Raw genomic sequence first — 20322 nt, forward strand, 5'->3', positions numbered from 1 at the left:
ATAAGCACAAGCCAGGCCCAGTGGTATGCACCTGTAATCCCAGTGACTCTGGGAGTCTGAGAAAGAAGGTTCAAAGTCAGCCTGGGCAACTTAGTGAGATCCTGTCTCAAAATAAAAAATAAAAAGGGCAGTTGGCGCATGCCTGTAATCCCAGTGGCTTGGGAGGCTGAGGCAGGAGGATCACAAGTTCAAAGCGGCCACAGCAATGTAGTGAGGCCCTAAGCAACTCAACAAGACCCTGTCTCAAAATAAAATATAAAAAAAGGGCTAGGGATGTGGCTCAGTGGTCAAGTGACCCTGGATTCAATCCATGGTAACAAAAAAAAAAAAAAAAAAAAAAAAAAAAAAAAAAAGGGTATGGATGTGGCAAAGCAGTGGAATGCTCCTGTATTTAACACACACACACACACACACACACACACACACACACACACAAAGTAAGCATGAACCATTTTCTACTAAATCCTGTGATATATCAGTATTGACTAAAAGACAATTTAAAATATCTGAATTCTAATTTTTTTAACTTTTTAAAAATAAGAATGTGTTCTTATGAGAGAAATATTTAGTTTTCCTGCTACTGAGTTTAATGCTCAGGTCCACAGTAAAAGTTTGATTTTTTTTTTCTTAATATAGTACGTGTCTGAAATGAATGAAATCTCACACTGATCTGTTTTTTTCCTTAAACATAATCTTTAATAATATGAAACTTTTCAGTACACCTTATGGTATATATTGGAAGATTAACTACTTAAGATGCTAAACTGCTGTGTAATTTCATTTTATTTTGTATGACACTGGGGATCGAAAGCAGGAGTGCTTTATTTAAACACTGAGATACCTCCTCAGTCCTTTCAATTTTTAATATTTATTTATTTATTTATTTATTTTGAGACAGGGTCTCGCTAAGTCGCCCTGCCTGGCCTCAAATTTGTGACTCTCCTGTTTTAGCCTCAGGAGTCACTGGGATTACAGTTATGTGCCACCACTCCTGCACTAGGGTTCATTTCTAATTCAATTTTTGGTAGTCAATCATTGAATTTTACTAAGCTATACTTTAGTAGTCTACCAACCTGAAAAATGGGAGCCAAAGGAATAAACTGCAAAATTGAGAAGCTTGGTAAACTCTACTCTCTGATTTATAAAATTCATACAGGGATTCTAACAATTTGCATTTATGTGATATGGTTTATAAATGTGATAAACCACATTTATCACATATTTGTTAACTATTTATTAACTGTCTACTATGTGTTAGGAATTATAGGAGTCAGAACCATCATCAAAGTGATCAAAGGTCTATGTGGGGACAGACAAGAAAACAGCAAAGCAGTTAAGAGCAAAAACTCTGAAGCAAGACTGCTTGCATAAATCTGGCTCCTGGTAGCTCAGTGGCAGAGTACTTGTCTAACATGTGCAAGGCCTTGGATTTGATCCTCAGCGCTGGAAAAGGAAATCTGGCTCCAGCACTTACTAGTAATGGGATGAGTGTAGGCAAATTACTTAACCTATGTATGTCTTATTTTCTGCATCTACAAAAAGAAGATATTAACATTATCTACCTCATAGCATTATTATTGGTCTAAATGCTTGTGAGTACTCAGCAACAGCAAGCACTATTCTAAGTGTTTGTCAAATAAACACACCTCTCCATATAATTATGTTGGCAGTGCAGAAAATGAGGTGATTAAAGATAGTGAACTTGCCAGGTGCAGTGGCCCATGCCTGTAATCCCAGCAGTTTAGGAGGCTGAGGAAGAAGGATTGCAAGTTCAAAGCCAGCCTCAGCAAATTAGCAAGACCCAGTCTCGTTTGTTTTTTCCACAATCCCACTGTCTTGGGGACTCGAACCTGGGCCTCCAGCATGCGAGTCAGGCACTCTACGTGATGGGCTATATCGTCAGTACAAGACCCAGTCTCAAAGCATAAAAAAAGTGCTGGAGATGTGGCTCAGAGGCTAAGTGCCCCTGAGTTCAATCCCTGGTACCAAAAATAAATAAATAAATAAATGATAAAAATTTTAAAAAGTAGTGAACCTGTCAGTGGAAATCTCAGGAATGAACAAAGATGGAGCTAGTCTTGAAGGACAAGCAGAAGTGAGACAGATGGAGAAGGGAGGTAGGCATGTTGCATACAAGAACCACAAGTAAATGACAGGAATGAAACCTCATAGAATTTTACTTCCTTAAGTATCACTGCCCTACAATGACTTGGACTGTTGTTTCTGTTCATAGCTGAGGCTCAGTTTAACAATTTTCCCACTGTTGTCGCTGGCAAGTGATGAAGCAAGTGCTAGACTTGCAATTTTCTGACTCCTACTCTCAGTTTACCACACTCTCTGCTGAGTTAGTGTTAAGCAAGCATCTTAAAAGATCCACTTAGATTTTAAACAAAACTAAATAACAAAGTTTGAAAAAATCTAGACTAGTACACTAAATTTTATCCTCAGCTAGTGGAATTCATCCCTCCCATCTGAATGCCCTGAGTGTCAAGATTGGTTCACATGGATACAAGTCAATTTTCAATTTGATCCACTTGCAGTTTGTTTTTCATAGTAATCACTTTATTTGCAAGTGTGCATGTGTGTGGTACTGGCAACTGGACCCAGGGGCAGTCTACCACTGAGCTACATGCCCAACTCTTTTATTTTGATACAGGGTCTAGCTAAGTTGCGAAGGCTGGCCTCAGCTTCCCAAGTAGCTGGGATTAGAAGCATGTACTACCATGCCTGGCTTACTTTTGACAATTGAGGACTTAAAATTTAAATTGTGTTTTAGTTCATTTTGCAACAAACGGGATAAGTTTTCAAATGTATAAAACCTAAATAAATTTGTGGGTTTTGAACATGTTCTGTAAAGTAGAAGTTATAGAAACAAAATTTATACTGCCTAAAGGTTCTATGTCACAGGAGCAGGGGCATTATTTAACATGTTCTTCATTTCCAAAGGTGTTCACAATATCAACCTGGAAAATGCTAGGAAAGCTACCAACACTAACGTGCACAAATCTACTTTACAACAAACAAAATCCTCAAATGACATATAATACTGGGCCATATTTCAGATAAGCATTATATTCTTAGATGCCTACAATAAATGGTTGAAAACAACTAATTTTAAGATAATTTCATCCAATAAAAATTTAATGTCAAACAATTATTTTTAAGCAGTCCATTTAATCATTCTCTATAAGAAATGGAATTGGGAAATGCCTGTCACCTTCAGTTTCAGACAAAGCTTTCATAAAAATAAAATTTCAGTGTAGCTTTTTACATGTGCATTTAAATGAGGCTGCTATTGTGTTTCCTTGACAATATGCAAGTGCGGAGACCAAAGAGGGTAAGCAAGGAGCTCCTCCTAGGTACTACCTAATTGCTATCAACCATCAACAATCTCCACATTTCCATGCAAAACAACAAAACTGTGTGTGTTACTAATGACATAGTCTAAGCAACCTAACTTTCACTAACGCCCTGCCCCACCCCAAAATGAAAGCAACCATTAAGCTACACTGCACGACCTACATGATCACAATGCATTTCAAAACATTTTCCATTATTCAATTCTATTCACACAAACATCATCTTTGAGTAGAAATGTAACTTAAACAAAGGAGCTGTTTTTTAAAGGAAGGTAATGTTTTGTGTATATTACTGTGATCTTTTCCACTAAAATCTATCTATGTCCTGGCTTAAATAAAACTCAGTACCCTTAAAAACAACAACAATAATAATAAAGGGAGATGAGTAGAATAGAGAAAGTGGATCTGCGGAAGGAGAGGAAGGAAAGGGAAGGGAATGTGAAATGAGACTCATTAAATTATGTGCATGTACAAATATGGCATAATAAACCCCACTATTATGTATAATTATAATTCACAATAATTTTTTTTAAAAAACCACCAGTACATATCTACAAAACACATAATTTTTTTTTTTTGGTCTGGGGATTGAACTCAGGGGCACTTAGCCTCTGAGCCACATCCCCAGCCCTTTTTTTATATTTTGAGACTGGGTCTTGCCAAGTTGCAGAGGCTGGCTTTGAACTCGTGATCCTCCTGCCTCAGCCTCCTGAGCAGCTGGGATTACAGGTGTGAGCCACTGTGCCAGGCAAAACACATAATCTTGAGAGAGCTCATTCTAGCTATGACCAAAGGTTGTTTTCTAGATTGAGATTATTTGCTTTTTTTTGCATTGGGGATTGAACCCAGAATCACTTTACCATTGAGCTACATTTCTAGGCCTCCCCTTTTTAAATTTTGAGACAGGGTCTCACTAATTTGCTAAGGCTGGCCTCAAACTTGCAATCCTTCCTCCTCAGCTTCCTGAGTCACTGGGATTACAGGCATATGCCACTATGCCTGGTAGGAATGAAATTATTTAATACAGTAGTTCATTTCAAAATGGTTAATGTGTGAGTTCCCTTTTTATTTAATATTTTTTAAAAATAATTTTAATTGTAGATGAACACAATACCTTTATTTTATTTATCTTTATGTGGTGCTAAGGAGCAAACCCAGTGCCTCACGTATGTGAGGCAAGTGCTCCATGGCTGAGCCCCAGCCCCAGCCCAATGTGTGAGTTCCTTGATCATTATTAACCGATATTCTGCCTATTAGTTTTAATAAGAAAAAACAGAGACTTAAAAGGCCTGTGACACTTCCTTTTCTTAAACTCTGAGAGGTAGAACTACCCTTGGGTAGAACTGAAATGTATTCATCAGGTACAGGTACAGATGTTCACACTCTGGCTGTCTATCACTTAACCTCTCAAGACAGGCGTCAATCTTGACTGGATCATCAGAAACCTGAATTGAAAGCTCATGCAGAAAATGAAAATAACTCTAAGAAATGTCCTCATTATATTCCTATATACTGCAAAAATTTTAAAAATCACAAATAATTTAGATGTATGAATCACATCAAGAAATGTTGGAATTTAATATATTTGATCTACCCAAAGACAAAGAATTGTTATTACTTTTCACTAACAAAGAAAGTTTTGATATTTCTTAAATAGTCTTAAGTCAACAGGTATACATAAATAGTCTAAAACAAGCTAGGCATGGTGGTGCAGGCCTATAAGCCCAGAGGCTTGGAAGACTAAGGCAGAAGGATCACATGTTCAAACCCAGCTTCAGCAATGGCGAGGTACTAAGCGACTTATTAAGAACCTGTCTCTAAATAAAATACAAAATAGGGCTGGGGATGTGGTTCAGTGGTTGAGTGCCCCTGAGTTCAATCCCTGGTACCCACCTCTGCAAAAAGAAAAAAAAAAAAAATCTAAAACAAAAATACTTGAAACCAGATGTGAAGATTTAACTCAAACCCAAAACACGGCCAATAGAAAAAGACAAATTGCTAACACACCACCTGCATTTTCTTTCCAGCAAGGTTGTACATTCCTTTCCTTAGCAGCAATTCTTAAAAACTTTGAAGATTCTTCTGAAAATTACAAATTCTCAGCCAGGCACAGTGGCACATGCCTGTAATTCCAGTGACTCGGAAAACAGGAGGATGGCAAATATGAGGCTAGTTTGGGCAACTTGGTGAGACCCTGTCTCAAAATTTAAAAAAAAAAAAATTACTTTAAAGAGGTAGAGTTGTGACTCAGTAGTACAGAGTCCCTAGGTTCAATACCCAGTACAAAAAAAAAAAAAAAAAAAAAAGAAAAAAGAAAAAAGGAAAAAATAATTACAAATCCCTTCGCACAAATGAACTCAAAATTTTAATGCTATTTCCAGGAGTTTGCCCACTTCCAGAAACCCACCCATGAATTCTCTAGGAGACCCAAAATCCAGGCTGCTCCTTATTTATAATATATATTTAAATGAAGTTTGTAAACTGAAATTTTCCCTTCTCTCCCTACCCTATTCTCTGTATCTCTACAGCACATATATGGTAAGAAATGAATTAATAGAATAAAAGATTAAGCTTGCAGCCATAAACAGGAATGTCTATACAAGGCTTACAGATGCTATCCGGCTCTAATTTTAGGGAGGAAGCATGATAGAGCCTCAGAGATTAGCATGAATTCCAATATACTACTTAACCAGGTCTATGACCTTGGACAGACCAACTAAATCTTACAGTATTCCCCTGTAAAACTTGAATATGAGTGCCTACACCTCTAAGGGCTGTTGGGAAGGTTTAACGGATCCCACAGGCCCACTTCCTGTGTTACAGAGGAGGCTTTCAGTGCTGGCTCCCTTCTCCTCCCCGATTTGAGAAGATCTTTCCTAAAGAAATTATATATTATGGATGGCAGATCAGAGGGTCATGTAATTTAAGTTTGTTGCAAACACTACTGCACAATAAATATGAGGTTGTAGAAAGGAAAAGACTGGGAAGAAAGAGAAGTTTTAAAAATGAATATCCACAAGTTACCAAAGAAAAATATAAGTAAATTGGACGTTATAAAATTAAAACATTTGTGTACCAAAGAGCACTATCAACAAAGTAGAGACAATACACAGAATGGGGAAAATTCTTTGTAAATTATTTTTACAAACTGTGGCAATAGGTGACCAAATGAGTTAGGCAAATTAGTCACCAAAAAATCTGCATAAATTGTAGAGCATTAAATGACAGTGGTGCAATGGAATATTACTCAGCCTTAAAGAAGAGTGAAATTATAGCATTTGCATGTAAATGGATGGAACTGGAGAATATTATGCTAAGTGAAATAAGTCAATCCCAAAAAACCAAAGGCTGAATGTTTTCTCTGATAAGTGGATGCTGACCCATAGTGGTGAGTGGGTAGGGAAGAATGAACTTTGGATGGTACAGAGGGAAGTGAGGGGAGGGGTGGAGCAAGTGGAGATGGGAGGGATAGCAGATTGAGACAGACAATATTACCCTGTATACATGTATGAAAAAATTTTTAAATATTTATCACTGTCAAAAAAAAGAGAAAAAAAATCTGTTTTTCAGAGAAAAAAAATTTATTTCCTTAAAAAAATGTCAATGGTAGAGGGAATTCCTTAAGGAATGAATCCCCTAAGGAATAAATCTCTCATGGCTGAAAAAACTGAAACATAACCTGCCCAGCAGCATTAGATGATCCGAAAAGCATCTAATATCTAGACATTAGTATCTAGATTAAAATGAGGAATGGATGTGAATAGACATTTCTCCCAAGATGATACACAAATAGCCAAAAGTATAGGAAAAGATCTTGATATCATGCAGCCACATCAATGTTCATAGCTGCTCAATTCATAATAGCCAGATTGTGGAACCAACCTAGATGTCCTTCAATTGATGAATGGATAAAGAAACTGTGGTGTATATATATATATATATATATATATATATATATATATACACATACATACACACACACACACACACACAAGGGAATATTACTCAGCCATAAATAATAATAAAATTATGGCATCTGCAGGCAAATGGATGAAATTGGAGAATATCATGCTAAGTGAGATAAGCCAAACTCAAAAAACCAAAAGACAAATGATCTCGCTGATAAGCCGATGATGACACATAATGGGGGTGGGAGGGGGGAAGAATGGAGGAAGGAGGGACTGTATAGAGGGAAAAGAGGGGTGTGAGGGGTGGTGGGGGAGAAAAAATAACAGAATGAATCAAACACTATTACCTTATGTAAATGTATGATTACACAAATGGTATGCCTTTACTTAATGGACAAACAGAAACGACATGTATCCCATTTGTTTACAATAAAACTAAATTTAAAAAAGAAAAGAAAAAGATCTCGATATCAGTAGTCATTAGAAAAATGTAAATCAAAATCACAATGAGATACTGTTTCCTACCTACTAGGATGGCTGTAATAAAGTATTGTAAAATAACAAGTATTGGCAAGAATGTAGAAAAATTTGAAGCCTCATACATTACTTGTGGGAATATAAAATGATACACATTGGAAAAGTCGGCAGCTCCTCAAGGAGGTAAAGCTACCAGATGATCCAGCAATTCCAATTCTAGGCATATACCCAAGAGATCTGAAGATGTACTATAAATTCATACAAAAACTTCAACATACAAGTTCACATAATAGGCAAAAAGTAAAAACAATCCAAATACACATATGTATAACTATACAATTGAATACTATTAGCCATAAAAAGGAATTAAGTACTGATGCATGGTATGACATGGCCAAGCCCTAAAAACAATAAGTAAAAAAAGCCAGACGCAAAAGACCACAAAATTGTATGATTCTACTACATGAAATGACCAGAATAAACAAATCCACAGAGACAGAAGTAAATCAGTGATATTAACAGAGGCTAGGGGCCAGGGAGGTATAGTGAGCAACTGCTAATGGGTTCTAGGTTTCTTTGGGAGGCAATTAAATGTTCTGGAATTAAATACTGGTGAGAGTTGTACCATCTTGTGAATACACACAAAACCTGCAAACTTTTTAAATGGATAAGTTTTATGGCATGTGAATTATATCTCAATAGAAATATATAAAACAGGGCTGGGGAGATAGCTCAGTTGGTAGAGTGCCTGCTTCGCAAGCACAAGGCCCTGGGTTCAATCTCCAGCACCGCAAAAAAAAAAAAAAAAAAAAAAAAGAAATATATAAAACAAAACAAACTGGACAGTTAACAGTCCAAAGGTGATCTGAAGCAGTTAGATTACGCAGAAATAAACTGGTATTTTATATAAATATGACATCTTGACTCACTGGATATTTCATAAAGTACAAACTAGGCCCAAACAGCTGTGATGCAATGAGGCAGAAGGAAAAATAACGTCAGTGTGGGGATTTAGAGCATCTAGATGGGCTCTATTTGGGGCTCTTCCTTAATGCTTGGCAGGTTCCCTTTCTAGCCTTCAGTTTTTTCAACCATAGCTTAAGGAATTCCCTTCCATCACTGATATTTAATGCTCCTTTTTATTTTGAGATAGGGTGTCACTAAGATGCCCTGGCTAGCCTGAAACTTGTGATCCTCATGCCTCAGCTTCCCAAGTTGCTGGGATTACAGACATGTGCCACCATACTTGGCTCTCAAATGCCTTCCAATTAAGGCAGAAGATGAATGAAATCACCCAAGAAATGGGGTTAAGTGTGGTCAGTTCTCTCTTCTTGCTAAGAAAGTGTGGTAGACCCAATGTTGTTTTTAGAAAAACTTACCTATTCTGTGGCTAAGGTTGTAGGCTCAATTCCAGTAGGGTTCAATTTTTTTTCAAGACTATATTCCCTTTACTCAGGTGTCCCCAAACTGAGATTATTCATAAGCTAATTTTTGTGTTCTCAAAGAAATGGAAATGTGGTAACACTTTACAGTCTAACCAAGAAAAGAAAGTATGGCAGGGTGGAATGAGGTAAGGAGGAAGTGTATGTCATAGCTCTTAACATTGACAGATTGGGAATTACCTATGTGGCAATAGGTGACCAGATGAAATAGGCAGGAGATTAGTCACCAATAATCAGTACAAATTGTGGAGCCCTGGACTGGGGATATAGCTCAGTTGGTAGAGCACTTATCTAGCATGTGCAAGGCCATGGGTTCAATACCCAGTGCCAAAAAAAAAAAAAAAAAAAAAAAAAGGTAGCATTAAAATCAGGTACCAAATAGGACATAGAAGAAATTCAAGAAGCCTCAGATACCTGCCATATCCACTTACCACCTTTCTTTAATGGTTCCTTTTTTAAAAACCAAGTCATAATAGGATGTATGAAATAAAGTCTCATAACACTGTCATACTGTATCAAAATAAAGGGCAAATGTGCCTAACTACTCTATAGGCAACACTGAGCAAAACTGTACCAAATAGAGGTGTTCAACCTGGGTGCTGGTAAACTGATCCAATTGATCCTGCCACCCTTTCAGGAAGTATAGTTGAACATAGAGAAGAGGTTGATTACTGGGGTTTCGGTTGTTACCCTAGCTATACTGAGCTATAGTTAATGAATCTTCATGGGACATTTACAATATCACAGTCTTAGAACTGATGGGACTCTGTGTTATTAAAACTGATACTACTCAGATAGGGACTTGTATGTAAATGCCCATGTTTTTTTCCCCCAAATAGAGAAACTGATTATTTACTCTTTTCTGATATAAAGGTGAGGTTTATAGATAAAACAGGTTTATACAGTAAACATTTTCTGTTCAATTCCTATACTCTATCCATTCATAAGCTTTGACTATCATCTAAATGTAAAGTTCAAAGAATCTAATATAAGGAGATGTTTCTTATTTATTCCTTCCAATAATTATTGCATTCACCTTACATCACAATCTTAAAAGTTGGTGGGTAAACAAGGCTTTACACACACACACACACACACACACACACACACACACACACACAATCACAATTACCAAATAAAACAAATGCTGAATTTTTTCAAAAGGTCGCACATGATTATTTAAAGGGTCCTCACCTTACCTTTTTAACATCATTTCTCTTCCTCCCTCCACAGATCCCAAGTACCAGCCTTAAGAACATATGCAGTGTTTCCCAAACATGTCATACAATTTCTATACACCAGTCATTAGTATATTCTGCCCCTTTGACCCTTACGTTACTTCCTAATAACTGAATTTCACTAATCTTTTAATATTCAGTTCAAACACCACCTGTCCTGCAAGGTCTTTGTGAAATTCCCCAATTCCTGTCACCTTTCCCCTATAGAACAGTGGAGTGTGCATTTCCACTCTACTGTTCTACCTCTATTATAATTATCATTCCATTTTGTATGAAAATTGTTTGTATGTACACATTCCCCTTGCTAGTGGCTGATTTAGAGGTGGCCCATTACCAAGTTCTGGATAATGGAATTTAAGTGGATCTGCTGGGAAGCTTCTGAGAAATCTTTCTTAACTCTTCAGAAGCAATGGAAGAGGCAACTATGACCTTCTGCTGGATGTCATCTTGCACCCATGATGAGAGGTGACTAAAGAACAAGGCAGACATGTTCAAGCTGGCAGAGCAGAAAGGTAGAAGGAATGAGTCCCAAATTATGTTGCTAAACCACAGACTTAAACCAATCCTAGACTAGTCATCTTGTGACTGGTAAGGATAAATTTTCCTGTTTTCAAATCAATTTTAGTTGTATTTTCTATTATTTGGTTCCAAAGCATCCTAATTTATATGATAATGCTTGAGATGCAAATTAGACATTTATGTAGAGTTGTCAAGTAGTCAACTGAAGAGTCTCCTAATCAGGAAAGAGCCTAATCAGGACTATAGTTATATTCTGATGGTTAAAGATAATTTAAGATTTTTCAACTTTATAATGGTACAAAAGTAATACAAATTCATTAGAAATATATTTCATTGGAGATATAGTCCAGTGGTAAAGCATTTGCCTAGCATGCACAAGGTCCTGAGTTCAATTCATTGCACCAAAAAAAGAAAAAAAATATTTTGAAATTTGATCTTTCTCTGGGCTATCGGTATGCAGACAATACTCTCTTGCAATGCTGGGCAACAACAGCAAGCTGCAGCTCCCAGCTCCCACACAACCACAAAGGGTAACGACACAATCCTATGTTGCTAAACAGTGATGCTCAGTAAATGAGGTACATTAAATGCAGTTTTGCTTAAGATATTTTCAATCTACAGTGGGTTCATCAGGACCTAACCCCCCACTATAAGCTGAACAGTATCTGTACAGGGGAGACATCAGCATACAGAAAAAAAAATTATATTTGGGAACTGGGAAGGCAGGTAAATTGAGAAAAGGGCAGAAGACCTTCTTGGAGTGTACTCCAAGAACAGAGGAGAAATAGCTACCAAAAAAGAAAGAAGAAATTAACAGTGAGGTCAAATAAAAGCACTAAATTGTAGAGCAAAGAAGACAAGCAACTGAAACAAAAAAAATGTTTTTAATTTTCATGAAAGAATTGGTCACCTGTTTCAAATACTGCTAAACAATGGGAAGAGAGGAAAAAAAATAACCATCAAATTTAGTACCAGAATAATTCCTTAATATGAAGGTCCCTTTGTCTTACTAGCCTCTTCTCCCTGGGAGAATGGATGTCTTCCTTTAGTTAGCAGAAGGGTCAGGGTTGCCCTCTGGGCCCACTTAACCTGCTGGGCTCCAGTGTGGTGAGGACATGACAGAAGCTGATGATCGGCAGAGGAAGAAGGATACAAAATAGAGAAAATGTATGAGTTTGGTTTTAAAGAGTTTAAATGTAAAAGGGAAGGATCATTTCTTGTTATACAACTCCATTGCAGAAAAATATTTTGGAATTCATTAAAATAGGAGATTACTTTTAAGGTTTCAAAACTTATATGTAGAAGAAAGATTGTGATAAAGGAACAGCTGTAAACTCCACCTCACTTCAAGACATGTCAACCAAAAGGAAAAAGATGAATATATTTTTTTAAGTAGTAAAAAATAGTAAAGGAAAAGTGCCTTGTTTTCTCTTGGTAATATAAAGATGATTCCAAAATTAAAACGCAAACTCAAAGGTACTAAGCCACAGATACTAAACTCAGATATTTTAAAAGCTAAGGAGATATATACTCTAGCTACATAAAACCATTTTTAATACCCTCCTAAAACACTTTGTCTTTAATACTTTCTCAAATCTGAAGTTATTTTTTTTCTTTGTTCTTACTAAAGAAGTATGTAGTCTTGAGATAAGCATTCTATAAACTTGTGTACAACAACCACATAAGAAAATAATAAAACATTTTAGGTTCACTTCAGGAAATTCTAAAATTTAAAACCACTCCCAATCAAAATATGACCACTTCAAAGAGTAGGGGATAATTTCAAAGTTAAGACCAAAACAGCTTTTGATACAAACCACTGCATGTTGCAGAAGCACTAACCTAGTTTCATTCTGAGTGTAGTGTTTGCTGCCCTCAAGAGATCTGCAACTTTCGAACAAGATTTCTTTCATTAAATGCCAGACAAGAGGTGAAGGGTTGGGGGGGTGGGGCGGTTGTCAATGGATCAATACATTTTCTGGCTGCAACATATCTTTACTGAAAGGGAAGAAAAGCACGTTCCCTGTGAACACACACACATCACACTGACAAGTCTCCATTAGTTATTGGTGACACAATCCTAAAATTTTAACACAAAGCTGAATTACAGAATGTGTGGCAATTTAATGACACACTTGTGAGGAGAAAGAACCCTCATCACACAAAATTATTCTTGCCTATTTGCTCCATGGCACAATAATTGCTCAATAATACCTGAGCTGAGAAACAGAAGAAAGACATCTGAATATACAAAAGTTTCTTCCACACAGAATCCAGTGTGTTTGTGTGTGTGTGTGTGTGTGTGTGTGTGTGTGTGTGTGTTGCTGGGGATTGAACCCAGTGCCTCACACATGCTAGGCAAGGGTTACATCCCCAGCCCTTTTTATAATTTTATTTTGTAACATATTCTAAATTGCCCAGGTTGGCCTAGAATTTGGGATTCTCCTGCTTCAGACTCCTTAGCTGGGATTACTGGAGTGCATCACCATGCCAGCTCTCTACATGGAATTCTTAATCACCTTTCCAAAAATGCCATTCTATATATTGCATAATAACTGCATACTTCAGTAAGGCAAAAGCCCCATTCGTATTTTTGAGTAAACAATATGTTCATTCCACTATCTCCCTGTAAACTCCAAAGAAGTTACTTTGAGGTTATAAAATAACTAGTAACACTATACACATTAGACATTTAGATTTTAACCGCACTGGAATATTTAAAAAACGAGCCCATGAGCAGCAAAGGCACCCAGCCCAGGAGGAAGTGAACAGACTCCCAGCCTGCAGACAAATGAGTAGGTGGAGGAAACATTTATGTGTGGAGATGATTTTTATACATCTTTGTTAATCTAAGAAAACCACAACTCTGCATAATATATGTGCTAAAAATAGATGCAATCAGTTAAAAAACTTAGTAAATGTATTGTTTGCTTGCTTGCTTGTTTTTGTTTTAAAATAAATTTGTTATAACCCAAATTCAGTGTGTGGTCAAGGTAACCAAACCAATGATGTGCCCAAACCTATTGCCTAGAGACCTGGGGACTTAACTAAGTCTAATTCCCCTTCATCTATGAATGTTGAAGAAAATTTTCAATTAGTGATATGGAGTTTTATTATAATATCTTTAAATATTTTTCCCTTTCCAAAATCAAAGCATTTTCACATGAGTTCACACCAATGCAAATTTTCTAATACCAGTTTTTGGTAATATTTTATTTTATTTTAGGTACTAGGCATTGAATGCAGGGGTGTTTTACCACTGAGTTACATCCCGGCCCAATTTATTTTATTTTTTGAAACAGGGTCTCTCTAAATTGCTTAGGGACTAAGTTGCTGAGACTGGCCTTGAACTTGCAGTACTCCTGCCTCAACCTCCTTAGTTGCTGGGACTACAGGTGTGTGACACCATGCCTGAGTTTGGTGACATTTTAAAGAAATGTGGTTGGAGTAATCAAAGATAGTTTTTTGTTTTTGTTTTTGTTTTTCTTTTTTAGTACCAGGCATTGAAACTCAGAGGCGCTTAACCATTGAGTCACATTCCCAGTCCTTTTTTATATTTTAATTTGAGACAGGGTCTTGTTGAGTTGCTTAGGACCTCCCTAAATTACTAAATAACTGCGACTGGCTTTGAACTCACTATCCTCCTGCTTCAGCCTCCTAAGCCACTGAGATTACAGGTGTGCAACATGACAGCACCTGGCTCAAAGATAGTTTTGATCACATAAACATATCCAAGAAATCACTCCTTTCTTCCCAACCCTGTCCTCTAAAAAACACATTTATCTAAATCACAAAGTTCCTGTCAAATAAGTATTAGTCTCTTTGTGAATGGAGAAAACTAAGTCCCACTGTCTAAACTAATGGAGACTTGTCAGAAGGACTCTTGAGAGAGCAAGAACTCATCACATACAAATAACTGTTATGTTCTGTTCTCCCTGAGGACAGGTTTTTGAAGTGGAGGTGAGGGTGGTGGTAAGGAACTTACCTAACATTTCTCATTTCTTTACAGTGAACATGTTTTATTTCTATAGTAAGCAAAACAACTAATCCTAAACTTTAAAAATAAATAAATTCTTCAAACTCATAACGTTCCAATGTATAAGATCACTTGGATGGAAGTGCTAATGAAAGGAAGTTGAAAAAATACAAACATAGTTTAAGGAATATTTAACATCTACACAAAATAGCCAGGTGTAATGGCACACCTGTACTGTCAGTCACTCAGGAAGCTGAGACGGGATCACAAGTTTGAGGTCAGGCTGGGCAATTTAGCGAGACTATCTCAAAAAAAAAAAAAAAAATTGGAGATTGAACCCAGGGATGCTTTACCACTGAGCTATGTCCCTAGTCCTTTTTATTTTCTTGAGATAGGATCCCACTAAGTTGCTAAGGATCTCACTAAATTGCCAAGACTGGCCTCAAACTTGCAACGCTCCTGCCTCAGCTTCCCAAGTTACCAGGATTACAGCATGTCCAGGTTCAAAACAACATTTATAAAAAGAGTTGGGGAAGTAGCTCTGTGATAGAGCAAGGTCCCGATTAGATCCCCAGCACTTCAAACAACAAAAGTCCTCTTGCTGGATGAAGTCCTGGTTTATACCTATCTCTCCCAGAGTAACTGTTAAAAATGTCCCTAAATGGATCATAAATTATATGATGACTATTGATTGAAAAAAACAAACTACTGTTCCTATAGGACCACATGCTTATAAAATGTGTGTGTGTGTGTGTGTGTGTGTGTGTGTGTGTGTGTGTTTGGGAGGGGGTACTTGGGTTTGAACTCAGGGATGCTCCACCACTGAACTACACCCAGCCTCCCCACCTTTTTAAAAAATTTTCAGACAGGGTCTTGCTAATTTGCCAAGGCTAACCTTGAACTTATGATCCTCCTACCTCAGCCTCCCAGCATGTACTACCATGCCCAATTGTAAAATGTATATCATTTTAAAGTTTTACCTTTAACTTCATTTTTATTATACATGAGATTTTCTTAAACTACAAAAAACTTGTTTTAGACATTTATCTCATTTTGGTAAACAACTGTTATATGATAAAATCAAAGATGTTTTCATTAAGTAAAGAGTTCGATTACAAAATGTCTACATCCAGGTACAGGGGCCCACACCTGTAATCCCAGAGACTTGGGAGGCTGAGACAGGAAGATCACAAGTTAAAAGCCAGCCTCAGCAACTTAGAAGGGCCTTAAGCAACTTAGTGAGACTCTGTCTCAAAATAGAAAATAAAAAAGGCTGGGTATCTGGTCAGTGATTAAGTGCCCCTGGGCTCAATCCCCAGTACCAAAAAATTAAAAATTAAGTAAATAAAGTGAATTTTAAAAATCAAAACCTTTGAGACTATGTAAGTTCTTCGAGGGCAGGTAGCTTTGTGTGTGTCAGGAAATTCTCACTATATTGCCCAGGCTGGCCTCAAATGATCCTCCTGCCTCAGCCTCCTGAGTAGCTGGGACTACAGGTACATGCCACTGTGCACAGCTTGAAAATTTCTTCCTATAGAAGTATTGCAGCTAGTAATTGATGAAATTACAGAATTAGATATTATTTTACAATCCCTTATAAAGGAATAAATCTAGGCAAAGTTCACCAAAGGTTTATAACAAAACAAAGAGGAAACAATGTCTCACAAAAGAATCATGTGACACTACTTATTAAAAATAACAGTGCCCTAGGCCTCAAAAAAAAAAAAACAAAAAACTGAACCATTATCTGTTCAAACCTGTGAATTGAAATATCAACTTACAGGAAATAAAAGGAACTAAGGAACATGTCAAATGACACCCTATGGATACAACTGGCAAAATTCAGATTGTGGGAAACTATCCAAAAATGACCTGTATTCTACAACAAAAAACTGCGGAGGGTAAGGGGTCGGGGAGCACATGAGACAGCCAGCCTATACATCTAAAGATACTTACAAATGCATTAACCAATCATTTTTCTTTGGACCCTAATTCAAACAGACTAAAGAAATAATTATGAGTGAAACTGAGAAACAGAAATATTGACTGAATATTTAATGATATTCAGAAAGTTTTCTAGTATAATAATAGTACTGAAGTTGTCTTCTTAAATTAAAAAACTTATATTTCTAAACAGTATAATACGATGCCTGAAGTTGCTTCAAATTAGTTGGTGGGAGGGACAGGGTAAGGTAGGTAGTGTAGTGAATGTGGGTCCATATGAACAAGACTGGCCCTATGTATTGACATGTTAAACTTGGGAAATGGGTACACTAAGTCCACACTTTTCATTTTACTTTTTTATATTTGAGAATTTCTATAATACAATAAGGGTTGTTTTTTTTTTCCAAAAGCATTATTACTTCCTTTGAAAGATCAAAAATAATTTAGAAACCATAGGACACTATGACAATAGAGAAAAAAATAGCTACAATGAAACCTAAAGTAATTTTAAATGATTAAGGAATTACAGAGAAAGTTATAAGTGTGACAAACCTTCCATTAAATTTTCTCTTTATACAATTTATATTTCACATCTCATCACTTAAGATTAGATTCTAAATAGTAGCAACAATTATATCCCAGATGCTAATTATCTTTTAATTTTTCAGGGACCGACAATGAAATGGAACCAAACACTTGTCTTCATGTGGAATGTCCAGGTAAATCTGGCCATAGGCAGTTTTAGGTCTACACTGCTCCAGTGCACAGCCAGTTTGCCAGAGCTGGTGTTGAAGCTGCTTTTTCTCCAGCAGATACATTACACACCTTTGGCTCTCTAGGCCCAGTGAAGGGACAATTATCCAAAGTACCTATATGTTTAAGGGTGAGCAGAAGAACCAGTCAGATGGTTCTCTAAATCTGCTGTACTATGAGTTAACAAGGATTCTCTTATCCAGTCAGTGTTGTATTGCTGTCACTTAACAGTATGATGATCTGGAAAACCAGACGGAAGCACAGCACATCAGTGTACCACTCCCCATTGAATGGAAACCCACCTTCCTTCTCTGGTTTATTCCTTTCACCCTGAATCAACAAGTGCCGAGTATCTTCAGTTTTAAACTATACATTTGCATATTTTATTATTTCTAAAACAAGAATGCCACATACTTTTCTTCTGTTCTGAGAGATTATTGATTTTTAAGTTCTTATTTTATGATCAAATCTACAGAAGAACCAATGAAGCACAGTCTCTGAGTGAGGATGCAGGCTTCAAGTTCATTTCTGGCTGCTCTCTTTCCTTTACCTCAATATTTAATGAGCCAATAAGTTAAGCTTCATTTCTTGAAATTATCCTGTTCTTCATATTTCAATTACTAACGTGAGCCCCAGTTCAGGCCCTCATCACCTCCTACCCACACTATTGTAACAGTCTTTCTGCCTCCCTCTTTCAAACCACCCTACACAGAGATCTTCAGAATTTGGATCATGTACTCCCTAGCTACAAAACCTTCAGTGGTTTCTAAAGCAATGAAATAAAGTACAATTTAGCAAGGCATTCAAAAGCCTCTACCACCTGAGCCCAACCTCTTCAATCTTGGTTCCCAAAGTTGTCCTATCCTTCTCACGTAATATCCTCAAGCTATTTATGCGATTTCTCATGCATACCTTGACACTTTCCACCTCTAAAATTTTGTCATTCTTTCTTCTACCTAAAATGCCTTCCAAACCCCCTGCCACTATAATAAAATCCTAGTCATCCTTTAAGAACTAGTTCCAATGCACCTTTTTCTTGTATGACTGCCTGCACAGAAGGGATTTCCCCTCCTAAACTTCCTTTTTGTTGTTGTTGTTGGTACTGGGGCTTGAACCAAGGGGCACTAAACTGCTAAGGCTAGCCTTTGAAGTGATCCTCATGCCTCAGCCCCCAAGTTACTGGGATTACAGGCGTGCGCCACAACACACAGCACCCCTCCTAAACTTCTGTGACACAGAACTATCATCTAACACACAACATCCTGAATTGCACTTGTTTTTCTACAAATAGTATTTCTCCCACTACAGGCTCTCTGAGAGAAAGAAAAGAAATTTATACTTTTTCATTACACCTAAAGCAACACTCTGCCCAGAGGCACTCACAAAACACACATGCAAAAGTCAGGACCAGGACCACTTTACTTATTAGCTCATTAGTTCAACTGACATACAGGGCAAATGCCATGGTCTGCCCTCCTCTTTGCCTCTGCAAAAGGAAGATATAATCCAGATCTAGTGTGTATTTTCTCATGAAACTGCCAAGTTACTGCTATGTATTTTTGCTTCCTGGAATACATAAAAGGATTTTTTTGGTTTAAAAAAAGTGGTATGCTAATGAAGAAATACTTAGGAGTTCCCTTTAAGCTAGAAGGAAAAGTGATTTTTAAAAATGCCAATTCCTGCTGGGTGTGGTAGCAAAAGCCTATAATCCAAGCAACAGCTCAGTGGTTAATTGACCCTATGTTCAATCCCTGGCACAAAAAAAAAAAAAAAAAAAAAAAAAAAAAGTCAATTCTTTCCTTCCCTGCCATAAACTAAACTAGGAATGACTTAAATTAATATAGTGAGTGTGGGTTATGATTTGCCTGGCAAAATTCTTCACATTAGGAAATGTGGAGTGAGCCATGCATGGTGGCACAAGCCTGTAATCCTAGTAACTCCACAGGGTGAGGGAGGAGGATCTCAAGTTCAAAGCTACCCTCCGCAACTTAGTAAGACCCTGTCTTAAAATAAAAAATAAAAAGGTTGTGGATGTGGCTCAATGGTTTAGTGACTGAGTTCAATCCTTGCTATCAAAAAAAAGTAAAAGTATGGAGTGTAAGGTACCAGTTACTACTACCCTATCTACAATGGCACACTGCCTCAAAGCCAGCAACTTTTTCTCCTTCAAGAACCACAAAGGTTGTTTGTTTTTTGTGTAGTACTAGGGACGCTGTACTGCTTGACCTACATCCCCCTGCATTTTTTTTTTTTTTTCGTGATGGGGAGTGGGTACAGGGGATTAAACTCAGGGGTCCTCAACCACTAAGCCACATCCCCAGCCCTGTTTTGTATTTTATTTAGAGAAAGGTCTCACTGAGTTGCTTGGCACCTCGCTTTTGCTGAGGCTGGCTTTGAACTCGAGATCCTCCCATCTCACCTGCCCCAGCCACTGGATTACAGGTATGTGCCACCACCCGGTTCCCCTGCCATCTTTATTTTTTATTTTGAGGTAGGGTCTTACTAAATTGCCCAGGCTGGACTTTGCCAAGGTTAGCCTTGAACTTGTGGTCCTCCTGCTTCGACCCCCTGAATGGGTGAGACTACAGGCTATGGGGAAATTAACAGTGAAACCATCCCGCATAAGACACTCTTCACTACCACTCTCACAGTAATGGGCTATTTTCCATGTGCTCCTGGAGATGGGGGCTTGTAACTAAAAAGAGT

At 37.3% G+C, this 20322-nt stretch overlaps 1 protein-coding gene across 1 annotated transcript in view; it reads right to left on the reverse strand.

The window, feature by feature from the left end:
- The window catches only part of Znf652 (zinc finger protein 652), a 59999-nt gene that overhangs the window by 24807 nt on the left and 14870 nt on the right, over positions 1–20322 (reverse strand). The window lies entirely within an intron of this gene.

The sequence above is a fragment of the Sciurus carolinensis genome, chromosome 3 (assembly GCF_902686445.1).
Source record: "Sciurus carolinensis chromosome 3, mSciCar1.2, whole genome shotgun sequence".
Taxonomy (NCBI): Eukaryota; Metazoa; Chordata; class Mammalia; order Rodentia; family Sciuridae; genus Sciurus; species Sciurus carolinensis.